This window comes from Callorhinus ursinus, unplaced genomic scaffold (assembly GCF_003265705.2).
Source record: "Callorhinus ursinus isolate GAN/ISIS: 27379988/994484 unplaced genomic scaffold, GSC_fseal_2.0 scaffold11, whole genome shotgun sequence".
In the NCBI taxonomy this organism is placed as follows: domain Eukaryota; kingdom Metazoa; phylum Chordata; class Mammalia; order Carnivora; family Otariidae; genus Callorhinus; species Callorhinus ursinus.
Genome location: NW_027397073.1, coordinates 13,853,172 through 13,879,694, shown reverse-complemented (window position 1 = coordinate 13,879,694; position 26,523 = coordinate 13,853,172). Strand labels below are relative to the sequence as shown.

The window sequence follows — 26,523 nt, the reverse complement described above, 5'->3', positions numbered from 1 at the left end:
GACCTGAGCCGAAGGCAGACGCTTAACCATCTGAGCCACCCAGGCGCCCTGCACACTATTTTTTAATCATTTAAAATTTTTTATTTTGGGAGCCTGGGTGGCTCAGATGGTTAAGCGTTTGCCTTTGGCTCAGGTCATGATCCCAGGGTCTTGGGATAGAGTCCCGCATCGGGCTCCCTGCTCCTTGGGAGACTGCTTCTCCCTCTGCTTCTCTCTCTCTCTCTCTCTCCCTCTCTCTCTCTGTCTCTCATGAATAAATAAAATCTTTAAAAAAGTTTATCTTTAAAAATTGCAATAAAATACACATAACATAACATTTTTACCTAACCTTTTTTTTTTTTTTTTAAGTAGGCACCACACCCAGCATGGAGCCCAACACGGGGCTTGAACTCACAACCCCAAGACAAAGACCAGAGCCAAGATCAAGAGTTGGATGGTTAACCGGCTGAGCCACCCAGGCGCCCGTTCTTAGCCATTCTTAGGTGTACAGTTCAGTAGTGTTGAATATAGTTGTTGTGTGGTTGTGTGACCATCACCACCATCCATCTCCTGAACCTTTTCATCTTCCCCAACTGAAACTCTGCCCCATTAAACAACAACTCTGTTCTCCCTTCCCAAAGCCCCTGGCCACCACCATTCTGCCTTCTGTTTCTACGAATTTGACTACTTTAGGTATCTTATAGAAGTGGAACCAAAGAAGAAGAAGAAGGAGGAGGAAGAGAAGGAGAGGAATCAGACAGTACTTGTCGTTTCAGGATTGATTTATTTCCCTTCGTATGTGTCCTCAAGGTCATCCATGTTATGGCATGTGTCAGAATTTTCCTCCATTTTAAGATTGAATAATATTTCCTTGTGTATCGTCCACATTTTGTTTATCCATTCATCTGTCAATGGAAAAAGTACTTTTTTTTTAAAGATATCAGAACCCAGCACAGAGCACAGCATGTCCTGGCCTGGAATCTGGCATGGAACCCCGCACGGAACCCGGTGTGGAGCACAGATGGAACCCGGCATGGAACAGAGCATGGAGCACAGCATGAAACCCAGCATGGAACATGGCATGGAACCCAGCAGGGAACCTGGCATGGAACCCAGTATGGAACCAGGCATCAAGCACAGCATGGAACCCAGTATGGAACCCAGCATGGGAGCCAGCATGGAACCCAGCATGCCAAGGTACTGGCCAGTTATTGGCACAGTCTATAGCATTTGATTGTTCAGGGGATGGGAGAGTGTGAATTCAAATTTCATTCTTGTAAGGTAGCCTGGGTTTAGATGGCTGCTTTGTTGCTGGGTGGCCCAGGGCAGGGTACTCAACTTCTCAGGGCTTCCATTTCCTTGCCTGTCATGGGAATAAAGGTAATACAAGTTGCATGGGCTGTTAAAAGGATGGAAAGGATTCATATATACAATGGACTTAGAGCAGCACTGGTGCATAGCAAGCTCCGTATAGCTATCAGGGGTTGTCTTCATCATCATTAGAGTGATCACCATGATTATTATTACATGCTTCCTGTTTTAAAAAAAATCTCTACTTTGGACAACATTATGCACTCAAATGGGTAACATCAGATTTCAACACCCCAATTTGCACTACCAGGTTTGTTCGTTTTAAGATAGACACACAAAAAAAGCTTATTCTACCAAGAAATCTGATTAAGACAAATTTAAGAGAATAAATTACTTTTCATTTTACATTAGCAGGTAAATGGGTTTTCTAAAGTTTTTACTAATATAATTATTCAAGATACAATGACCCTAAAGAGTGAAGATTGGATAAGGAAAGAGCATTATGGTTTCTATAAATCCAGAACACTATGGTCGAGATGCACAGTGAAAAAAAAAAAATGTGGACCTGTACCTGAACTGTAAACAGCTTCTGCAGGCATTGGTTTATTAACATATCATTACTTCCGTCCATTTATCATGGAGTAGTGCCATAGTTTGCTTACTGTTTTATTACATCAAAGTCCACGCTACCTGAGTATCTCCCGTGTACCCTGTGTTCTCTGAAAATGTCTTCCCTTTTCCCCTGCCCACATTCTCCAGACTTTTACCATGTCTACTTTCTGTGTAAAGTTCATTCCATTACACGATAGTTATATTTAAAAAAATTATAAAAAGCTTCCCCTAGCTATTTAACAACGATACGGCAGTATTTCAATATGTTAGCAACTTGTACAACTGTCCAATGCATTCCAGTGGTGTACTGGTTCCACAACTCTTTCTTCTCAGCCACCTATCAAGACTTCTTTTACTATTTGTCTAGAAGGAAATATCTTGTCTGTCCTTTAGATAACTTTTTAACCTTGTTACATGAAAACACAAAACCATGGCTTACAATCATCTTTCTTAGATCCCATCACAGGGTCTGCCACCCTGGGGCAGGTGAGGAGATGGTCTTTGAGTGTGTTATGTTCTGATGCCTTTATGGATTTTAGTACATGATGGGAAGGCATCGTAATGTCTAACTGTTCCAGAGAAATCCACTGGAAAATGTTCACAGGATATTAACACACCAGCTGACCCTGACCCTGACTTGCTTCTTCCTCAGGTAGTATCTTGGTGGGAATGCAACTAGCTCATGGCAATCTATTATTCAATATTAAGGGAGGCACACAAATCATCTGCCCCACCTTTGGGGAACACCAAATCCTCCTGTTAGTGCTGCAGTATACCCAGAAGCTACAAACTGACTGTAATGGGTTGAATAGTGTTCCCCAAAACTCATTTTCACCTGGAACCTGGGAATGTGACTTATTTGGAAATAGTCTTGCAGATGCAATCAAGTCAGGATGAGGTCACACTGGATTAGGGTGAACCCTAGATCCAATGTGACTGGTGTTCTTATAAGAAGAGGCAAATTCAGTTACAGATACATATACACAGTGGGGGAAGGCCGTGTGAAGATGGAGGCAGAAATTGGAGTGATGCATCTACAAGTCAAGGAACACGAAGGATTGCCAGCAAATACTGGAAGATTCTTCCCTAGAGCCTTCAGAGGGACTCCATCCCTACTGACACCTTGATTTTGGACTTCTAGACTCCAGAACTATGAGAGAACAAATTTCATTTGTTTTAAACCACCTGGTTTTGGGACTTTGTTCCAGCAGCATCAGCAAACCAACCCACCAACCAAGTAACAGTCCATTGCCAACACAATTCCATACCACTTGTCAGCTTCCTGAGGGCAGGAACCATGTCTATCCTGATCACGATTATATCTCCACCACTTTCAACAGTGCCTGGTACCTACAGTGAACTTGAGAGAGTTTGGTTGGAGACAAGAGGAATGAGTTCATCTGATCCTCAGAAGAGCCCCAAATGACATTTGAGTCAGCATCAGCCCCAAGGCTCACAGCAAGAAGAGGGCACATCCAGGCCCCCAATCCAGCCTGTGTTCCCAGTGAAGAGCTGTCTGATGTTCTGGGCCCACAGTGTGCAGCACCATGCCCAAAGGTTTCTTAGATTCCCCGTGTGAGGTCAGCCTGCTTGGGGAACATTTCTGGCCTGTGGGAACTTGACCTGAGGTAGCAGAACCTTCTTATGTTGAATCACTGGCCTTTGGCACACCTGTCTTGGTTTGGTGGCCACAACCGGAGCTCCAAGTTACCAAAGGAGCAAAAATTATTGGGAAACCAAGTAAATGCAGTTCCTTATCCCTTCCTAAACCAAGAATCCAGCATTTATATGACTTCATGCAGCTCCAAGTAAATGATAGAAGAAAAACAGGAACCAGGTGACAAACTGAGCAGACCTTACCTATAGCTCAAGAATGTGTAGTGAAGGGGCACCTGGGTGGCTCAGTCGTTAAGCATCTGCCTTCGGCTCAGTTCATGATCCCCAGGTCCTGGGATCGAGCCCCACATTGGGCTCCCTGCTCCACGGAAGCCTTCTCTCTCTCCCACTCCCCCTGCTTGTGTTCCCTCTCTCACTGTGTCTCTCTCTGTCAAATAAATAAATAAAATCTTAAAAAAAAAAAAAAGAATGTGTAGTGAAGGTCACATTATTATCCACAGCACTGGTCAAGATGCCTTAAATGTCACCAGAAACACAGGTAAATTGCCATTTCAGATAGTAAGTGCCAACAATCTGGAATTATTGTCCAGATTCTTGGCAACAGTTGACAATTTCAAATGTTTCAGATTGCTATGGAAACAGAACCAAAATACCAGTAATTGTCCATAATTTCTTACCCTGAAACTCAAATCCAGCTCTGATTTCCATAATTACCTAGACATAGTTCTAAAAAGTGCTCACAAAACCCAAGGATCTTGTTCTGCCCAAGGCAAAGTCAAATCTGAATGATCCCTCTGGATACCTGCCTGCCAATGGTGCCTCAGCTTGTTCTCAGGACTCCCGTCCAGGAGAGGAAAATGCCCTCATTGTGCAGCACATGATGCTGGAACGAGGAGGAAGGATTGCATCATGAGTCAGAGCCAGGGGAGCCTCACACTCCCAGACAGACCTTGCATTGTGTCTGAGCTGGTTCTTAAAGGGCATGAGTGACAAGCCAGCAAGTCTGTGCCTTTCAGACCAAGGGTCCTACATCACCCAACCCTGTGCTCCGTCATTGAGCAATGGCCTGAATGACAGAAGGAAGACATGCTCTCAAGGCTCTCCTTTCCTCCAGAGCCATCAGTGTCCCCTCCAGGGTTCACCATCTCCCTTGATTCCTATGATAAGGCAAATTCCATATTGTTCTGTCAGACACTAAGTAAAAGTCTAGGCCTGAAATGTTCCTTGGTCAGAGCATTCAGTGTCACCCCTCTGCTACCTATTAAGGCACCTACTGTAGCTCTTTCCATCTACTGACCTATGTCCTCGGATCTTTGCCCTGAAGTAAAACCACCCTCCTCTGACCCCACTCTCTCCCTTTCCTGTCTTCCCAACCAAGTGTCTGGAAGTGGTTGGTGGTCAGTACTTGCTCTGAGCCTCCTCACCTCCATTCCACTCCTAGACTGCAGGATTATCATTCCCCAGGGCTGCGCTAAAATTACCCGTGATAATGACGGTGACTTAATAAGGCTTGGGAAGAACCCGTTGTACTTCTTGCTGATTACTCTTTTTTCACCTTTATGTAATAATTCAGATTGTTAATGACTCCTTGCTTTGAAAGTCTCTTTCCATTTAGTTTTTGCACTGCTGTTTCTCCTTCTCTCTCTGGCCACTGGTTCTGTTTCATCTGCTGATTCTTTTTCTTCCATTTATCTCCCACATGTTAGTGTTCCCTTAGGTTCCATGCTTGGTCTTCCTCTCCAGGTCCTCCATGTATATCCTGGGTAATATCATCCATGCCCAAGGTTTTCTCTACCACAAGACAGCTTTGCCAATGACAGACAATCTCTATCTATGATCTTTCCTGGCTCTACACTCACTAGTCACCTGCCTATAGGAGGTTTCCACTTAGATATTGTACATACTCAACAAAAGCAACAACATGTTCAAGGCTAAATGTTCTCTTTCCCACGATGCTCTTCTTTGAATGTCCCCTTTCCTTGTTTATAGTAATACTAATCAAGCCACAACTCTGGAAGTCCTTTTTGACTCCTCCACCAACTTTATCTATGTCTTGCCTACCCCAAATTGATCACCAATTCAACTTCCTAAAGCAGTGAACTCATCCCTCCATAACTGCCTCAGTTCCGGTCTTCCCAATTTCTCACCAATGACTGCAATTGCCTCCTGGAGGCTTTCTCCACATACCATCTGGCTTCTTCTAGTCTATATTGCCAATAGAATTTTATTTCTAAGAATGCACATTGGTTTAATACAGGCTTTAAATCACTCATTTGCTCACTTCTATCTTTAGTAAATATTTCAAAATTCTTAGCATGGCTATCAAGACCTTCATTTATTTGGTCCTTACTACTTTTCTCATCTCATGCCTCAACATCCCCAAATGCATCTGCATTCCATCCAAACAAGATCTACGGTCCATGTCTTTGTGGCTTTCAACATGCCCTCTAGCTGGTGTCTGTGACCAGTTCCTCTTGGCTAATGACTCAGCTTAAGCATCACCTCCTTGAGGAAGACTTTCTTTTGACCCACCTCCAAGATCAGGTAGCGGTCCTTTTTCTTTTTCTTTTCCAGTTTTATTGGGATATACTTGACAGATAACATTGTGTAAGTTGAAGGTGGACATGTTGATTTGATATACTCATATATCACAAAATGATTACCAGCATAGCATTAGCTAAAACCTTCCTCATGTCTCCTAATTACCATTTCTTTTTTGTGGTGAGAACATTTAAGATCTACTCTCTTAGCAACTTTCAAGTATATAATACAGTATTATTAACTATAATTACCATCCTATACATTAGATCCCCAGAACTTACTTATCTTATAACTGGATGTTTTTATTCTTTGACCAACCCGTCCCCATTTTCCCCACCCTCAGCCCCTGGTAACCACCATCCTAGTCTCTGTTTCTGTGAGTTCGGTTTTTTTTAGATTCCACATTAAGTGAGATTATACAGTGACTGACTTATCTCACCAGTAGCCACATTTCTTATGAGATGCTAGACACCCTGTCCTCACCTATGTTATGGGATATTCATCCTACATTGTGATCATGGTTTGTCTTGACTTTCTTCCTCTACTAGATTATGAGCAACTTGAGGACAGGAATAGTATTTTGTCTGTCCAGGTGTCTACCACTGCCTAGCCCAGAGCTTGGCACAGAGTGGTGCTGAGTAAACCTTTATTGAATACACGAGCAAAGCAAACAAAGTAAATATGGAAAAGTATCAATGACTGAGAACACAAAGGATGGCAGTCCTAGACACTATAAGAAAAAACAAATAGAAGATTCTAGAGAAGGTGGTGTTTAGAGAGTGTAAAGTTCAAGCTATTAGACATGGTGATGGAGTTCATTACATAAACAGACTATATATCAGATTACGATGATAACTACATGCATTGGCTCTCATTCCATACATAGTTAAACCTTAGCGTAAAAACCAGGCTGGGACTGTGGTAGCACAGTGAACAAAACAAACAATTCTGCCCTCTCCACCTCTGCCTTATTCATGCAGTTTACCCTTGATTATTTCAATGCCTCCTCACTATATTCCAGGCATTATCCTAAGTGCTTCATAAGCATATGCATTTAATCCTCGTAGAAGTCCTGTATGACTGATGTTATTCCCATTGTACAGAGAAAACTAAGATTCATGGAGGTTTGGTAATTTGCTAAAGATCATACAGTATGTGGTAGGACAAGGATTTAATCCAAGTGTCTCCGATGATATATTTCTCCTGCTCTTAATCATTATATTCTAACAACAACACAAATTTAGCTTGAAAATCACTTGTATTCCATTCAGATATTTGGTTATGGGGGCCCCCATATAATTCTAAAAGTATGTAGGAAGTTTATTTCAACTCTCCTTTTATAGGTAGTACTATTAGCATGGGGAGAGGATTTGTAATAAAAATTGATCCAAGAAAATATAGAAGTTTTGCAAGTGAGCATTTATGTTCCAAAGCCGTGAAAGTATGGCTATTAGTATGATTTATCACCCTCTTCTGGTCTTTGGAGCCTAGAGAATGGGGGAATGGAATGGTTTTGAAAGGTAAGAATTTTACCTTGAGCAAATGCTATGCTTTGGGTGAGCCCTGCCTCTTCATTTTCACGAAGGCGATGACACTCAGAAATGGTAGCCTGAATATGATGGGTATTCAAGACGCCACTTGCTACTTGGGGCAGCCAGGTTATTCAAGGTGTTCAGAAAAATAAATCTGTATCCCATCGAAGTGTTCTTTAACACATGCATTCTGCAGGGGGAATGGTGTTTTTAATGCAGTGTTGTTCACTTTGAGAGTAGAGATAGAGCCTGAGAGATTAAAAGAAAAAGAAAAGGCAGCTGCTTTCCAGTGTGGTTCCAGGAAGCCTTTCCAGAACCCCCAGGTAGGGAAAACTTTGTACTGCCCTGGAAAACTAGACATTGTCTCTAGCAACGCTGCCCCAAGATCAGCTTCTGATTCTATGGGAACTATTTGACAGCTGTGCAGCATGTAGGTCACTGAACACAACGCAAGACAGTTCTTGTCCAGAGACATACAAATGAATTGTCTGGGGGGAGGACGCCCCCTCCCTTGTGGAAAAACCAGTTTGCCCCCATTCACACATTCATTTCAATATTCCTTTACTCTTTTTATTTTTTTCTTTATCTTATCCCTTCCTGGCTCTAATAGCCTGGTTTTCCCATTATGAGTAAAATAAGATCCTTGACAGTTCATGTTTATATCCTTTTGAGGATATCTCCTTTTTATATCCTTTTGAATTTATCTTTATGACTGATAATTCCAGGGAGGCCATGCCTCTGGTTCTGCCCCTCCCCCTTGACCCAGTTCCGAACTGAGCTCCGAAGTGGGGAAGTTCCCAAGTGCCAAGTCTCAGGTTATGAGTCTTGTGCTTGGGAGCAGATACTACTCACCTTCCGCCAGCTTGAGAATGCCACAGGTTGACAAATGGCTCCCCTTTGACGTCCTATTCAAAAGGTGAGGTATAAAGCGGTGCTCAGAAAGGCGTAACATTTTCATCAGCTTTATTAAAGTATAATTTATACACAATAAAATTCATCACTAAAATGACTTAAAAGCGTGCTATTTGATGAGTTTTTTGACAAATATGTAGTTGCCGACCATCACCACAATCAAGATATAGAACATTCCTATCCCCTCGAAAAGTTCCCTCCCTCGTGCCCCTTTGCATTCCATCCCTCCTCCTGCCTGTGTGGGGCCCCTGGCAGCCATTGATTTGCTTTCTTTCACCATTAGGTTTGACTTTTCTAGAACGTCATATAAATAGGATCATACGACATTTAGTCCTTTGTGTCTGGCATCTTTCACTTAGCATGATACTCTTGAGAACCATCCATCTTGCATTCGTAGTTCATTCCTTTTTATTACTGAGTGACATTCTATTGTATGGCTTCATCACGATGAGCTTATCCATTCACCAGCTGATGGACATTTGGATTGTTTCTAGTTTGGGGTTTTTATGACTAATAAGTGGGACCACTGAGTCATATATACACTGGGTAAGTGTATGGTTTAACTTGAAAGGAAACTTCCAAACTTTTCCAAAGTGGTTATATATACCATTTTACATTCCCACCAACAGTACAGGAGAGTTCCAGTCGCTCCACACCCTCATCAACACCTGGTATTGTCAATCTTTTTAATTTTAGCCTTTCTAGTGGATGTGTTATCTCATTATAGTTGTAATTGGCATTTCCTTGATGATTAACAGTGCTGAGTGTCTTTTTGTGTATTTATTTGGTATCTGTACATCTTCTAGGGTGAGATTTCTATTTAGATTTTCTGCCCGTGTTTTAATCAAGTTGTTTATCTTCTTATTGCTGAGTTTTTAATGTGCTTTATGTATTCTGAATACAAGTCCCTTATGAGATGTATGTCTTGCAAATATTTTCTCCCAGTCTGCAGCACGAGAAAGCCATTACATTTTGACAAATAAGAATTTTCTAATTCAAAACCCCTGCACATGCAAACCAGCATATCATGTCTAGTCCACTGATGTCTGTAGAACAGGAGCTGGTCTAACAGGGGAGGGACGTAAACCACGTGAAGTTCCAGACTTTAGCCTCAAAAGAAGCTGCTCTCTGCTTTCACCCCACCCCCCATCTCTTGACTTTCCTGCATTTTATTTATTCCAGTTAGTTTCTTTCTTGTGTTACTTGCTTTCTGTAGTTATTGTGATTTTAGGCAGAAACATGTATACGGAACATTCCTCTGTTTCTTTCCCGACGCAAATGAATATCTTAGCTTCTGTGTTTCCTACTGAGCCCAAAGTATAGTCTCACAAGCCACAAAATTAAATTCACGTGGGAATTGTTCCTAATTGCTCCCAGTGCAACCTCTGGATGTTATACATTTATTCTTCTAGGGACCACCTTCTTGTTCTCTCCTGGTGCCTTTTTGGACAAGATTGGGAGGATATAAGGGTAAAGACACAGACACCCTGGAAATAGCATGAGTTGTTGCTGTGAGAAACCCCATCGGACCCCCATAAATGGAAAGCAAAAAGCCTTTCTCTTGGGAGCTACTGTCTCCCCTGAGCCGTTGCTTCGTTAGGCGATGCTTAAGCTTAGTGTGTGTTTTCATGCATAATGCAACCTTTTCTGCACCTCTAACATGCTATCAGCACCTTCTGGAACTGTTCATGTGGGTCAGATTTGCATTAGTCACTGTTTGTGGGACTTGGGGAACAGCTGTACTGCTCAGGAAGAGAGCCCGGGAGACTTGTTTTGAGTCTCTGCTTAGCCTGTCCCTATGATACTAAAAAGGACTGGAAGTTTTTGTTCCTAGGAGTTTTCTGATATTAATAGCCTGTTTATTTTTCTGATATTAATAGCTTATTTATTTTTAATTATCATATTAAACATTCCAGCAGAAAAATATAAGATCAAAACCCCCAAAGTTTGAATGCCTGCTTCCCAGCTAGAGTTTCAGGACTGCTTAGAAGCTCATAGCCACCAAATCTCATGGCATCAATATCCTAGGAAAGCGTGGAGGACGCTGGTCCCTGGGGGGTCCCTTCTTGGATTTGAAGGCATTTTGTACTCTATCAGGCGAAAGGGAACACACGTTAGCCAAATATAGGAAGACTGCTCAGATGCTATAAAAGTTTCCTAGTAGAGCTCCTTAAAGCTTTTCTGACTGATCTTCGACTTCAAGGTTCTGCCCAAGCAGATGGCCGCTGGAAGCCGAAGTGTTCGAACGGGGCTGACAGCTAGCCAGAATCAAACCAGCCAGACCTTTGAAAGGTCTCTTCCACAGGCTAAGATGAGTCAGGGAGCTCGGGCTCCAAGTGTCTAAGCCCAGGGTTTCCTGGGACTCCCAGCCAGGTTGGAGCATCAGGGATGGGCGGCCGGAATCAAGGGGACTCATTTTCCCTCTGCTGACTATCACACTGCCGTTCCTGATACTATCTAAACATTTAAGCCAATATTTAAGTAAAACTCAGCATTAAACTCAAAGAGTGGGATTTTGCTAATGTGCCTAGAAAGGTCATTACCAAAGAAGACACAATGACCTGACCCTCTGGCTCATCTCTGTGTCTATCGGGTCCTGATGCACATACTCCTGCTTCCTAAACCCCTTAATGTCCGTCGAATGGGCTCTGGGCTCACAATCAATGGGATCTAGGTCTGCTGAGAAAGAGGACCTGGGAACAGACCCTCAGAGGGCATACACGGGTCTGCCTTCTGCCTTCCACACCAGCTGAAGATGAAGAGGTGTCAGCAGTCTTGAACACCTCTGCCCTCAGGGACTTCAGACGGGAACAGAAAATGTAAGGGACTTTGGAGGATTGTTACCAGCAGAAGTCTGGGGAATGACTTGGTCAGGTGTTTGCTAAGCTATTCAATGAGGCTGCATAAGCAATAAGAAGAGGTTCAGAGGGTTTTAGTGTCACTGAGGTTTCCAGGGTAAATTAAAGAAAGCAGTGAAGTAAGAGGAGACTGGATTTAAAAATTAACCTGTGTGTGAATGTACTGTGTTCGGAACAGGAATTAAAAAGCAAACAAGGATTAATTGATTCCCCTCCTTCGCCAGAAGCAGGCTGCTGGCATTTCAGGAGCAAAACTGATTGGCTGAGAATACACTCTGCCGGCTAATTAAACAAGGAGGCTGGTCAATACTCAGTAGCTGGGATTTAGATACCCATTGACAAGCTAACAGAGGAATCCAGAAGGAAACAGAATTGCTATTTGGCTCAGGCAAGGCTGGATCTTAAGGTTTCTGAGTTAAAAAAAAAAAAAAAAAAGTGCCTCCCTCCCTCTAAAAAAGTGCCTTGCTTTAAAAACTCCTTTGATTTAGTATGAACCCAAGCAAAACTAAGGATCCCCATTCCGAGCATTTCTCTTAGTGGCAGGTGACAGATGTAAAGGGCCCAATTTGTGATTACATGGTTCACTTATGCAACTGCAATTAAGCTGCCTGTTATGTTCACGCAGCTAAATAAAAATTACAACCAAGTTACTTATTAGCTACCCTGAACCTGCCTCCCTAAGAGCTAGAGGGTTAGTGAGAGAGCGAGCTGGAATAATCTGCCTTGCTATCTGTTGTAGTTTTAAATCAGCTGGGGCATGGGCATCCTCTGTGTGTTTGAACAACCAGAGCTGCCCAGAGCTGCCTCAAGACTAATCAGATGAGTGGGCCCACCAGCCACCTGCCAAGATGCTCAGCTCCTAATTGGAGAAGCCCAATCTAACTCTCCTACAAATAAGTGATGGGCCCTGGACCCTTCAACATCCACCCATGAAGGTGGAAGTTGTCAGGCAAAGGACAAGAGCAGAAGCAGAAGGAGCTTTTCTTCGAAGCACTTGGAACCTGTTACGGGGGAGGGTTTCAAGCATAGACATGACCAAGGCTGTTGCATTTGTTACTGTTGTTTGTTGACCTTGGGGTCCTCTAAGGAAGAGGGGGGGAGGGGGAGGAAAATCTAGGGGTAACAGCTCACAGTTGGCCCAGTCAGCTTCAACCAGTAGGTCGAAAGCTACCTCTCAGGCATTCATCGGGATTTCATTCTCTCTCTCTCTCTCTCGCTTTTTTTGTTTTCTAGATTTCAGAAAAGGATCTCATACAGTCATTCACACTGAGGTATAAAGGTCTAAGAAGATCTATACAGCCTATTCAGGGATATTTACGTCTTATCTGGAAGGTAAGCTTCAAACAAGAAGAATTAAAATATAGAAATGGGAACAGACCTCTCCAATTCTTCCCCCTCCCCCCCAATCTGTGGTTTTTCATGCCTCAAAAGCAGATGAGGATTCTAATCAGATTCTGCCTGCACCTCGCACATATCCTTAGAAATTTCTTTTCCAAAGTATCTTCCTCTGGTCAGTTTCTTCTTCATTACGACTTGCAAAAGCCCAGACCATACTGTCACCTATTAGGTGGCCAAGAGTGGCCAGAAGCCCCATGCCAAGTTAAGTTCACTGGGCACAGAAATGTCTCCAAGGCACCTTCTAAATCTGTCAAGGCCAATTTGGAAACTGAAGTCTGAGGCCAAATGGGAAAGCTGAGGGAAGGACTCACAGAGAACAGACTGAGCCTAGGCCTGAAGGCAGTTTATTACTAATCCAGTGACTGGCTCCAAACAAATGAGACCACATGGATGTTAGCCAAGAGCATAAGGAAAGTTCTCTCTACTCAAGTCTGTAGCCTGTCCTAGAACAAAGGAGCAAAGGTTCCTCAAAACAAAAACATAGCTGACTCTCTGGAGGGAAAGAGTCCCTCTTTTTTGTCTGTAAAACCAAACCCTGTGGGGACCAGGCCCAGGAATCTGTATTTGTAGAAGGCGCCTCAGGAGAGCTGATGGTCTAAATTAAAGTGATGACAAACAAAAAGCCAAAGTAGGGCACTTTGTGTTTTGTGTTAGCTTTCGTCCTATGGTGTTGTGAACATCAACAATAAGGAATGTGATATTTATCTAATTTATTGACTTATGTTTTAAAACAGCAGAAAGATGCTGAGATAGGAGACCATGCTCAACAAGGCAGCTTTAAATGCCCATAAAAGACCTGTTGTTTCATACTCAAAGGGTCACCAACTGTCAACAGTGACAAGTCCAGTGAAAATATGGCCATGGCTTTGGTTCACCTTGTCTTTCCCTCGATGCATAAAAAAACCCTTTTAAGCAAGTTAAATTACAGGGCAGAAGGCCCTTTTTGTTTCTGAATGGGGGCTGCTCTGGGGGTGAAGCAGAAGGTCCCAAGCAGAAGGGAGGATCTGAGGAAGTCTGCGAGCTGGAGTGTGAACTTCGGGGACACCTGCAGGCCCCACACCGAGCTGCCCTCGGATGCAGGGAGAGGCTGACGCTGGTGGACAGAGAAGTTGTGTCTCGCTCACCACGGAGCTGACGTCTGCACACATCCTATCCCTCAGTGATGCTCTAACAGAATACCACCAACTGGAGGGGGGGGCGGGGCTCCACTGAAAGTTACTACTCACAGTTCTGGAAGCTAGAAGTCTGAGCTCAGGGTGCCAGTGCGGTTGGCTGGAGGCCCTCTTGTGGATCCCGAACTTCTTGTGTCCTTAGTGATGGAAGGGATGAGAGAACTCTCTGGAGTCTCTTTGGCAAGGGCACTAATCCTTTTCCCAGGGGCTCTACCCTCAGGACCTGATTGCTTCCCAAAGGCCCTACCTCATATCATCCCCTTCCGGTGGGGGTGGGGGGGTGATTTCAACATACAAATGGGGGTGGGGGACAAACCTTCAGGCCATAGCAGCAGCCATCGCTGGGTGACGGCCAGTCCGCCCTCTATCTGAGGGCGGCCACTCCACCGGCTTCTTCCGCCTGCTCCTCTTTCTCTTTACTTCAACCCTGTCCACTTTCTCAGCCAACCTGCTAACCTCCTAGTTGTCCAGCCTATGAGTCCATGAAATACAATGAAAAGAGAAATCAACTTGGGGTCTGAAAACCTGGGTCTGGATCCTGACCCTGTGACTTCTTGACCATGTGACTCTGGGCAAGTCTCTGTGCCTCTGTTTCTAAGAACTGCCCAATCTACCCTCCGGGCTATTGTGGGGATCCAACGAGCTGTATGATGTACTTTGCACATCTCCATGGACCTGCTCTTGTTTTGGACACCCCCCCACTCCCACCTGCCACCCCACATTCCATCAGACACCAAATCTTGCTGATTCCGATCTCCTTTGGGTCCCTCCCAGACATTCTTGCTTTTTCTCTTTTCATTGCTGCCACTGCCCTCCTAACCTCCTTGTTCAAGCTGACCCGAACCAGTGGTTCACTGGCTCACTGCGACAGTATTCTGTTCCTAGCCTTCGGGCAGTCTTTGGTGGTTAGAGGGAGTGAGGGCCGTAAGCCTCCTCTCCCACCACCCTGTGCGACCAGGTGGCCGGTTACAATGAAAGCAAGTCTCAGACCGAATCCTGACAGGCAGAGGTGCTTACCAGGCAGCAGGAACAAACATCAGACCCCCTGGTTTGTAAGCTCGGGAGGGCCCCAGCTCTCCATCTTTCAACTCGGAGCAGATGTGACAATAAGCTAGCAGTAAGATACAGTTAATTGGTCCGATGACAGGATGCTCCTTAAGCAGCTGGACACAGGATTTAGTGGAATTTTAAGACCTGGAGGCCATTCCAAAGGATATGAGCTGCTTAGACCTCGGCTCACGTGAAGGCAAAGCTGCCTGTATGCTTGTCTGACCGATCCAACAAACATCGCTCATTCCACCAATGAAAACAGACAGTCTAACACCCAGGATGCTAAATAATACACCTTCTGATGTTCACTAGAAATAAATATAATAAAGTGGTAGCATCAGCCTCTGGAATATAATTTAACTACCCCTAAATAACCCGAGATACCTAGGAAACTTCAAATATTAAAAATACTAAATAACTACGCCTAGGGTAGCAATTAAACACACTTAAATACACATCATCACCAGATCGTTTAAACAGAGTTCTTTTTAAAAAATTACAGATAATATAACAGTGCCACACACAGACTTTCACTTCTTATCAAATTGTCCTTCCTTCCTTTTGAACGTATCCCACAAGCATTAGTGCATTTCTCCCCTTCCTCTGACCTCAAGTGAGGCCTGACTCTCTGTAACCGTCCTTTATCCCGTAAATGATGCGATATTACTTTCCCATTCATTTATTCAGCAAACACTTGAACCCCTAACACAATAAAAATTCGGGTAAGCCAGGAGGGGAGGGACCAGGTAAAACCATGCCCTGACCTTCAGCGGCTCCCATTCTGTCCAAGGGGCCCGCATCGGAGCTGACAATGATAATACGGGACAGCAGATCCGCAGACAGTGCCATGCACAGGGTACCATGGAAGCACAAAGGAGGCATTCATGGGAGGGAAGGTGTCCGAGGAAACTTCCTTCCAGAGGAGTATTGTAATTACTGGACGGAACCTTGGAGAATAAATGAAGGGCAAGGCTGTGCCTTTCCAGGCTGAGAAGACACACACACACACACACACACACACACACACACACACACACACACTCTCACTCACTCACACACTCACTCCAATAATAATAGTTAAACCCAATTATATTCCTCCCTACCTTCCATGCAGCCTTCTGGGCCTATCACCTACTCATTTCACTTACTCCCCAAACAATATTCAGAGGTAGATCCAGTTATTATCTCCATTTTACAGATGAAAGAGTGAGGCTTTGGGCATTTAAATTGCCTGCATCAGGTCATACAGCTAGGAAGGGGTAGAGTCAGGATTTGAACCCAGAGCTTTCTGACTCCGAAGACATTACATTATTCTCTATTCAGGAACTACCTACAAGCACTTGAGTGGGTGTGAAACTGAAGTCAAAGACGGATGGTGCGATCAAGCTGGAGAGGCAAGTGAGCCAGCGCATTACACTTGCCCAGAGTGTAACCACCCGAGTCAGCTCCATTTCTCTGTTTCTACCACAGAGTCAAACACAGAGAAGAGACTCCACAGAATTGAGTGACTGGATTCAGGGAGAAAGAATTTCTGGAATAGATCCTTGCACCAACCACTGGGTAGATTCACTCCTTCTTTGCAAACCAGCTGGTTTGCCTTTAAAAATTGAGTTTTTAGCATGCCCAACATCAACAGATATTTGAGTGTCTTCCATGAAATGTGCACTGAGACGAACAGTGGGAATGTGGCAGGGAATAAGAGAGACAAGGTCCCTTCTGTTAGAGAGCTTAAAACCACCTTCTCCTAATTCCTGAAAAATGCCAGGGAAATGCCAACCACCAGCCACCGTGGCTCTCAGAGCGGGCACCCCCAGAGAGACGTCCTACATTGCCTGGTCGCAGCACCCCGTCCCTGTGCCTGGGTGCACCTGATCACCACCAGCCCCTCAGCCCGCCCCACCACTGACCTTCTAAGGTGGCTTGCAGCCAGGAAGCTCCTGCTGATTGGGCCCAGTCGCCCAGAGTGCTGGGGGCTTTGGCCTAAGAGCTCAGCCTTGGGCAAGGCAGCAGGATTTTCCCCTAAGAAGAATGCACCTCTATTCAAACTCTACTCTGCAGGAATGCCGACTGTGCCAAAAAGGAACAGGAAAAAAAAAAAAAAATGAATTTAAAGCGGAGTGTTTTGACGTGAACTCTCGTTGTCAGACCTCATTGTCTTTCTGACGCTGAAGCCCAGACATGCTGAATGTGAAGATTGACAAAACCCTCCCGATTGTGTGTGAACCAAGGTGGGCAGGGGGGAAGGAAGGCGCCTAGAGGCTGGGTGTTCTTTCTTCCCCACAGCATGGCTGGGCGAGGTGAGGAGAGAACTATGACCTAAGCCCTCAGACAGAAGGCAGAGCAGAGGCCCCTTGAGAGGGCCTTCTGTGGTTGTTGTAGGACCGTACTGGCCCAAAGCTCAGGTGTCTGTGGGAAGTGGCCTGTCTCCTCAGCCCACTGTCTCCTCAGCCTGAGCTGGCTGAGGCCTCAGACCCCACAATGGGCTCTCGTTGGAGTGCTCTCCCATCTCCTGGCCTCCCTTACAGATGTGACCTTGTCCCCAGGTGCCTCACTCCTGCTCCTGCCGCAGGCTGAGCCAACTGTCGCTGTAGAGGCTCCCTCCCAGGGCTCCTGGGGCAGACGAGGTTGTATGTCTGGGGCACCAGCGTCTCCCAGCCTCAGCTCTGAGACTGGAGCTCCTTTATGCTCCCTGGGCCCTGCTCTGTGGGGCCGTGGTGGGGATGACTTGATTCTGAGCTGTTCGCTTCGACGAGACACATTGCCAGCCTTGGAGCACAAGGTGTATTCCCGGGCTCGGAGCTGCTGGGTGCTTGTGACGCCTTCCCCAGGGCCTATTCCCTCTTCCCCTACTGTGGGGTCCAACGGCCACCACGGCCCAAGCCAGGGCACAGCACACTTTCTGTAAAGGGTCAGAGAGTAATATTCCAGGCTTTGTTGCTCTCATCCAATCCTCGTCACATATCCCTTTTACTTTTTAATCCTTTAAAAATACATAAAGCGGGCACCTGGGTGGCTCAGATGGTTGAGCGTCTGCCTTCGGCTCAGGTCATGATCCCAGGGTCCTGGGATCGAGTCCCGCATCAAGGTCCCTGCTCCTTGGGAGCCTGCTTCTCCCTCTGCCTCTCTCTCTCTCTGTCTCTCATGAATAAATAAATAAAAAGTTAAAAAAAAATAAAAATACATAAAGCATTCTTAGCAGGGCCATAGTCCAGATTTGGCCTGTGGTTTGCCAACACCTTTGTGATACTATATTGGCCTTCCTCCAGGATGATGATGATCTCCTTGAATGTCTCTGACATTCAAACAAGCTGCTCCTAGGTGGTGGCCCTGCCTGGGTTCTGACGATGTCATGATCCAACAAGCAAACGTCTATGATCATAATTAACGAAGAGAGACATTTAGCCAACAGGGAACAAGATCTTCCACCAAACGCTTCTTAAGAGAGAATTCCTTATCAAAATAGATAGGCTTAGCAACTTTTAAAATAACAGTCTTCAATAGCAACCACCACACTAGTCAGAGTTACTAATGGTTGAGGACCTACTAAGTGCCAAATTCCATGTGCTGTGATTCACATGTGTTTTCTATTTGATTCCTAGAGCTACACTCTGCTGTAGAAACCAAAGCAGTCCGGGGTTGGCTGAGGTCATTGTGTCGTTTGAGATTTGAAATAAAATTGGCTTAATGCCCTGTCTTAAATTCTGGGGGGAGGCCAAGATTCTGACAAATTCTCAGGCAAGTTCCAGCTTGTTATGAAGGCATTACCAGCTCCCGTTTCCGCTGTCTGTCCCCTCCCACAGCTCTCCGCTGTGGCCCAGGACCTGGGACATGGCTCTTTCTGTGATTTCATTCCAAACACATTCATCCAGTAGCTTTGTGTTGAAGCCGACTTCACTGAAGGTTTAACATAATGGAAAGACTTGGTCTCAAAGCAGCATGATGTCAAAACTACCTGTATCCATAAAACCCAGCAGGAGTCACCTTGTTTTCAAGTCTTTTGGCCACCTCATCAAATATCAGTGGTTTCCTGTTGGCCATATTTCTCCAGTTCTGCTCCCTCTCAAGACATTCTACACTTTGGTTTTCCTACTAGAATAAATCCAATTCTCCAGGTTTTCATACAATCATATGAATCTGTTTTTCTGCCTAACTTCCACTCTTTAGAGTGGCTGCTTGGTTGTCATTTAGGCACGCTGGACATCATTATTGACCCCGGAATGACGCTAATAAGTGTTGATGTACCGTTTCCTCAGTGAGAAGTTACCCTGACTAGATACAAGTGCGGGAAGCAGCCCTTTTAACTTCCTTAGGGAGTTCTTGTACAAACTGAAATCGAATATGACCATCCCTTTGGCGATTCAAAACCTCTAATACAGAGCCTGGAGTCAGAAACAATTTCCTCAAAGCACCTGTATCTCTTCCTGGATAAAAAGTTTAACCCATGATTGCAAACACGGACACACACAAATAATCAACGTCTCTTCATAGATATTTAGAGGGACTTTCAGACACTTCATACCACAGAATTTCAAAAACCAAATGACAAGACTTTCTAGGAAGCTAAGGACAGCTGCAGGAAATATTCGGAGTTTATGCTCTTCTAGCTCCTACTCAAGAAAACCTGTCTACCAATATGTCTCCTCACTCAAGAGTACGCTGGGATCCACCTCAAGTCAGAAAGCTTCTTTGGCCTTGGGGGCAGATTATCTCATGGTCATTATCTAGGGCCACCGAAAAACCGGTATGGCAGCAAAACCCTGACAATAATCAGTCATTTTTTTTCTGAAGAGAGGATAAATTTCTTTGCCTAAGTACTAATTTTCTAGCTTCTGTGTGTAAGTCTTCCATTGGGAGAATTGCCACAGCTTTGGCACCACAGAAAGGGAGAACCATCTGGCCCCTCTTATGCTCCTTGGCTTGAATTCCTGAGGTCATTGTTACTCTCCTTTGGGAGGCCAACCACAAAGGCATTCCCTAGTGAAGGAGAACAATAGGAGGTAGGTAATAAGTTGGAGCTTGTAATGGGAGGAAACATGTGAGCATTTAAAATCCTCCTTTTGAAGAACCAACCCCACAGCTGTACAACCCCAGCGCCAGGATTGTAGATGCCTGGACCATAGGAAATCTGGTCATTGTCTGGCAGTGGGGACTGAAGTGTTTACATAAAGATTTCTGTATCGTATGCTCTCTTAGCGGATGGTTCTTGGCCCATAGGGAAGTTCTATGACCTATATTTAAAGGGGCAACTGTTTTCCCAGTAGGGGAAGAGAAGAATAGATTCCTGCGAGGAAGCAAGGGGCGGAGCTTTGGAGTAAATGCTTTGGAGAAGCTAGACCCTCAGGGGTGGGGTGTCTACAAATAATTGGTTTAGTACCTCGGTAATTAGCCATGTCAGAGAAAGCCGCCACAGAGGATGGCCTTTCACACCACGCACGTGCAGTATGATTTTTAGGTGGCAGTTCTATTTTCCTTGAACCCTGTGAACCTGCCATATTTCTTGACAGCCAGGGTCCCTGCAATGCAGGGATGAAGCGTCTCCTCCCAGTAGCCAGTGTGGACTTGTCGTTTTCTTTGATGAGGTTTGCCTGTGTGCTTTGCAGAGGAAGCCGGGGTTCGCTCTGGAGTGGACTCACGGCTCCAGGCAAGAGTGGTAACAAGCTGATCCCCTCTGCGGGGGTGTGGGAGGATCCCCCTGATTCAAACCCCACCCAGGATTTCAGGCACCAATAGGAGGTGCCGCCCCCGCCACCAGGGGGGCCACTTTCTCAAAAAGAAATTGGCAAAGGGAAAACTCATTCTTCTGGAACACAGTTCTAGAACATGGACCCCCAATTCAACGCTTCTTTGCTTTGGCGATTTTGGGGCTACTTCTACTTGTGAGATTAAATTATGTGCATTTCCTTCCTCCCCGCTCACTGACTGTGTGTGTGAACAACGTCCTTAGGGAGTCATTATGGTGGTGGGGCAGGGGCAGGAAGCTGCGCCACAGCTTATAGTACTAGTTCAGGCTGGTAAACAGGCTGGAAGAGCAAAGAATGGGAGCATAACTCTGTGGAGCATTCCAGAATGTGCCAGCCTGGCACTTTATGAACATGATGTCATGAGTCCTCCGCACAACCTACCAGACCCAGGTACAAGTTTAAGAACACCCAGGAATAAAGACTGAGGATACAGAATTCCAGTCCCCTTTTTGGACACATAAAAAAGATGCACCTTTACCAGATTTACTGTAAAAGCAATTACCAGTCCCTCCATTCTCAGAAAGGTTATGAAGGAGCAGAAGGTACTCAAGAGGACGAACAAATATTTTGCAGACATTCACAGAAAGAATTTCCTTAATTGGTGTTCTGTGCGTTTAGAAAGGGGGAGCTGAGGATCAAACGGCAGTTTGTTACTCTGACGATGACTTCTGCTACTTGCTGATAGTGGCTTCACAGGCAGGACTAGGTGGCAAATACGTGTCAAGCATGAACTGAAATAAGCCCGACTCACTTGTAAGTGCTTATGATGGGTTCTGCTCGGCTCTGCGCCCTTGACATTAACTCATTTAACTTTCACAAAAACCCTGTGAGATAAGTACCATGAGCAGTCTTATTTTATTTTATTATTTTTAAAGATTGTATTTATTTATTTGAGAGAGAAAGAATGAGACAGAGAGAGCATGAGAGGGGGGAGGGTCAGAGGGAGAAGCAGATGCCTCGCCGAGTGGGGAGCCCGATGCGGGGCTCGATCGCAGGACTCCAGGATCATGACCTGAGCCGAAGGCAGACGCTTAACCTAACCGACTGAGCCACCCAGGCGCCCATGAGCAGTCCTATTTTAACGAGGAAACTGAGGTACGGAGAGTTAGCCAGCTCCCAAAGGTCATAGGCCAGTGAGCCGCATGCCCAGGATTCAAACCCAAGCTGGCAGTAGGGTCCGTGCTCTTGATAACCACACGATTCTGCCCCTCGTCATCACTGGCATTCTTTACACCATAAAGAAGTACAAAGCTCACTCAACAGGCCAAACCAAACAAGAAAAGGCAGCTTCTGCCTTACCTTCCCATGTCATGGCCAAGAAAAACCTAGAGTGACTGTTGTCGGCACCAGGGGACACGTGACGCACATGTCTAACTTAAAATATATCGTTTAAACCCAGCACACGATTCTCTTCGCCGGGTTGTGTTCAATTAATTAAACAAAGAGGCCATTTACTAAAGTGGCCCTAATGCTTCGGTGGCCCCCATAAGCAAACCAAAACTAAGCCTGGACATGCCTCGGGTTATGAAATCAAAACCTAAGGACAACCAATCACGAACCACAAGCCAACAAGACTCTAAGCTGTAGCCAATCAAATCATTTCCTCTCTTTGCTTCCGCACCTTCTCTATAAAACTCTTTCCCCGAGCTTCTGTTCGTAAAGCACTCCTCCCCACTTCCGGTTCAGTGTTGTCCCATTCTCACCGAGTCTGCTCGAATAACTCAAAATTTTCAATGTGCCTCAGTTTACCTTGTAACAGTTCTAAATATGGCAGAGCAAGGGTTCAGAGGTTAGTTGGAAATGGCCCGAGGGGATGCAACAGTCACTTTAATGGGGCCCGTGTTCTGCTCTACGTTTCATCGGATTTCCTTTTTAAAAAGGAATATAGGAGGCACTCCGGAGGTCAAATATTTGAATAAACTTGATGATGTTTGCTCAGCCTCCCTTGTCGAGGGGATGATGCCTACATGAATCATAGCATATCCTTAGCAGTACCCCACGTCCCCAGCAACGTCTGATGGCCTCCTCTCAAGACTTGTTCCAGAGAGAGTCTAGCTCTCCAGCTGCTGCCTGGAGAGTCCAGGCATGTGTATGAAGAGGTGATAGGCAACCAGACACGCAGAGGGACTGGCCAACGGGTGCCCAGGGCAACGCTAGTGCATTCCCACTCCTAACCACCCTCCTACTCTGGAGTGATCTCCCCTCTTCCCCTCCTGAGCAGGGAAGTGGGTTTGAGTGGCCAGTGGAAGAGTTGGAGGTTTTCATTCTTTCCTCGTCCCTACATACTGAATGTGTGTGTCTCCTCACCCCCCAAATTCATATGTTGAAACCTAACCCCCGGTATGATGGTATTAGGAGATGGGACCTTTGGAAGTGATTAGGTCATGAGGGTGGAGCCCTCACGAAGGGAATTCATGCCCTAATAATAGAGACCCCACAGAATGCCCTGCCCACTCCCCACCATGTGAGGACACAGTGAGAAGGAGACCAGGAAGCAAGCCTCACCAGACACCGAATCCACCAGCACTTTGAGCTTGGACTTCCCAGCCTCTAAAACTGAGAAATAAATGTTGTTTAAACCACCATCTCTGCTCCTTTTGTTACAGTAGCCAGAATAGACTAAGACACTCGTCTCTTGTTCTCCCTCTCTGAGGTAGGCACAAGCTCTCCTCATGGAAAGCAGTCTGCCCAGAAATGTCCGGGAAGCCCTTGGGAGGCCCCCAGGCTCTGGGGCCATGCCCAGCTTCATCGGATGAGGTCCCCAATGAAAGGAAGCACAGAACCACGGAGCTGTCAAAATAGTCCCTTCCATTGCCTGCTGATGCCCCCCAATATGCCCTACCCTGGAAGGTTCTAGATCATTTACGGAACCACCATGTCTAAAGTCGGAGGGTCCCCCAAGCAAAACCACCTGGCTTGCCGGCAGAAACATGCAAAGCCCCAGGCCACGCCCCAGACCTCTGGAAGCCAAACCTGGGAGTAGGTCTCAGAACTCTCGAGGGAGAAAGAGCCCCCAGGCCTGCAGGAGCACTGCCCCAAATGCCTCAGTTCAAATGCGAGCCTGACCAACAGCAACACAGGCACCTGTTAACAGTGGTGGCACCTGAGGGGAGGGGACCCGAGACTCGGGAGGCCGGAAAGAAGTAATCACCTGGTTTGGGGCTCAGGTAATCCTACTGGTTCCCCGTGGGGAGCTGCTGGTCCTCAGGGGCTCAAGGGGCTTCCTCCTGAAGCCTCAGCCTTTTCCTCCCTGTACCAGTTCTTCGGTCATGTGTGTTGTCATTAGGGCATCAGGGAGTGTCCCTCCTCCTCTTCCATTCTCACCGCCTCAACAAAGGGGCCTTGTTGGTGTCAAGGACAGAATGACGGCCTCAAGAGAATGTATACTGAGGGTCCCCCGAGCCAAACCGCCTGGCTTGCTGGTGGAAACATGCAAAGCCCCAGGCCACGCCCCAGGCCTTCTTCGCTGTGTGTCTGCGTCTCTTGTCCTCTTCTTACAAGGACACCAGTTATTTTGGATTAGGGCCTGCCCTGCATTTGTGTGACCCCAGCTTAATTTGAGGACACTTGCAAAGACCCTCTGTCCAAACAAGGTCACGTTCACAGGTACCAGCAGTTAGGACTTGAAAATATCTTTTGAGAGGGGCAGACACTACTCCACTCACATAACCCACCCGGATAACGAAGACAGAGACCTGGAGTGACTTCTGCACAGACTCTGCAGTAAGGTCATTCGACCTCCCTGGGCTGCCGCTTTCCCGCTTGGACAGGAAGGAGTAAAATCAGGCTCAGTCTTCCAGGCCTAAAGGTCTTTGGATCTATGCTCTCCTCTGCTATTCCCTTCGGTTCGAGGTGAGGGGCTGGTGCCCACGTAGCTGCCCTCTCTTCCTCCTCTCTGTGCTTGCGAATCCTAAATCAGCAAGGGCTTTTGTCCAAGATGGTGCGTCCTACCCTCAATTTCCAGTGTCATGACAGAATGAGCGGCCTCTGTGTGTGCACAGATTCCCTCGGCTCCCTCCTGGCCTGGCGGCCACTTACCAACCAACTCACTCCACACCTGACCAGCATGTCTCCCTGCTCCTTGGGTTTACTTCTCAGCCCCTTCTCTCGTCTCCCTGATACATCAGGTTCCTGTCTCTCCCCCGCGACACACACACCTTTCTTAGCTGCCTGTCAGCCCCAGCGCTCTATTTTCTGCCTTTCTCCCCACAAATACCTTTGTTTATAGAGAACACACGGAGCTGGACGCGTTGCCTGCAGACAAACAGGCTACAGGCTGCAGGTGTAGTAAAGCCAGCTGCTGGCTGGGGCTGGAGCCCACGATGTCCCCAGCTGTGCTGTGGCTGCCCCTGCCCCCGTGCCTCAGTTTCTCCCGTGGGTAACGAAGGAGCGGGACTCCACGGGAGCAACGGGCTTCCGACAAGCAAACAAGGGTCAGCTTGGGGATGTTAATGTACGTCCTGGGGCCTCGTGTTTACCCACTCACTCCACGATAACCGGCACAAGGGCACCGAGTCTGTGGCTCTCGGGACTATGAGGCTGAGACGTGGGCTTGCTTCTGATTGACACGGCACACTCGCCAGGCATTGGCATCCAAGCTACTCAGGAAGGCCCCCAACCCAAAATAGGGTTTTCCAGAGTCCCAGGGATCGGAGCCCAAGGCTGCCGGGGCTCGGAAGAAGCAGAGATCTCTGCACTGAATGCAGAGCCCTGGCCATCTATTTTGACTCTACATTGTAGGAGGAGTTCTGTGAGCTGTTTTGTAAACTGCATGAGATAATGCTGTGTCATGGAAACCGGTACGGGCAAGACTGCCAGGCAGAGGCGGTATTTATCCTTGGTACATGGGCAGAAGGTCAACAAACATGGACGTCCCTCCAGAGCCTGAGCAGCAAGGCAAGGGCAAGGTGGGAGAGGGGGCAGGTCCAACCACAATGCCAAAAAACTCTGGCCATGCCCGGAAGAGACCCTGGTTACCTCTGTGTCCTGGGTCTTTTGGGAGCGCTTCAACGCATGATCTCATATCAGCCTCATAACTCTCGCAGGCACTATTACAACTCTTTTTTTGCCACTGTTTCAGCTGAGGCGAGAGAGGGTAAATCACTTCCCCAGACACACAGAGCTAGAGAGAGGTGAACATTTCAACCTGACGCCAGCCCGTTTTCCCCGACATGCCTTGCTCTCTGCACCCGGGACGGGGGAGGGGAAGGACAGCAGTGCCCTTGTCTCCAAGGGGTGACACGTTTCATCAAATGACTTTGTTTTTCTGTTAGGAGAGAGTCATGCATCTTTGCCCGGGAGAAAAGGGGCTTGCAACAAGAGCAAGAGGAAGGACTCCAGGGTGAGAAGGGGGGCTCATCTTTCCCAGGGTTGGGGATGGGGTGGGAAGGGCGGGAGAGAGGCAACAGGACAGAGACCTCTCTCCAGTTAGAAGGATAGCCTCATGCTTGGACCTTTCCATGGCCTCAGACTGGCCTCTTCTGGAAGAGGTGTAAACCAGTGGGGCTTCTTCACGGCTTCCTTGCTGCGTCCCGGCCAAGTCTGCCCAGGAAAGCTCAGATACTACTACGTTCATGCCTTTCTCCCTCCTGCCACCCACCTTTGCTACCAGAGATGAAGTGGCAGTAAAAAAACGAGGGAAATCAACAACATGGAAACAGAGCATATACCCTGGACCAATTTGGGTATGGAAAACTCGGGAAAATATCGCACTTTTGGTTTTGATTTCTCTGCCGTTAGAGCGATTCTTGGTCGTCGTGGCAGAACTTTAGAGCCGCAAGATGGCACATTTTATTACAAA

General features: G+C 46.4%; 1 long non-coding RNA gene across 1 annotated transcript in view; it reads right to left on the bottom strand.

Annotated features, from left to right (window-relative positions):
* Window positions 1-750: 750 nt before the first annotated feature.
* Window positions 751-26,523, bottom strand: part of LOC141373711 (uncharacterized) — a 37,740-nt gene continuing 11,967 nt past the window's right edge. The window contains exon 4 of the long non-coding RNA XR_012379987.1: window positions 751-884. This is a non-coding gene — a long non-coding RNA (uncharacterized lncRNA). The remainder of the gene's footprint in view (window positions 885-26,523) is intronic.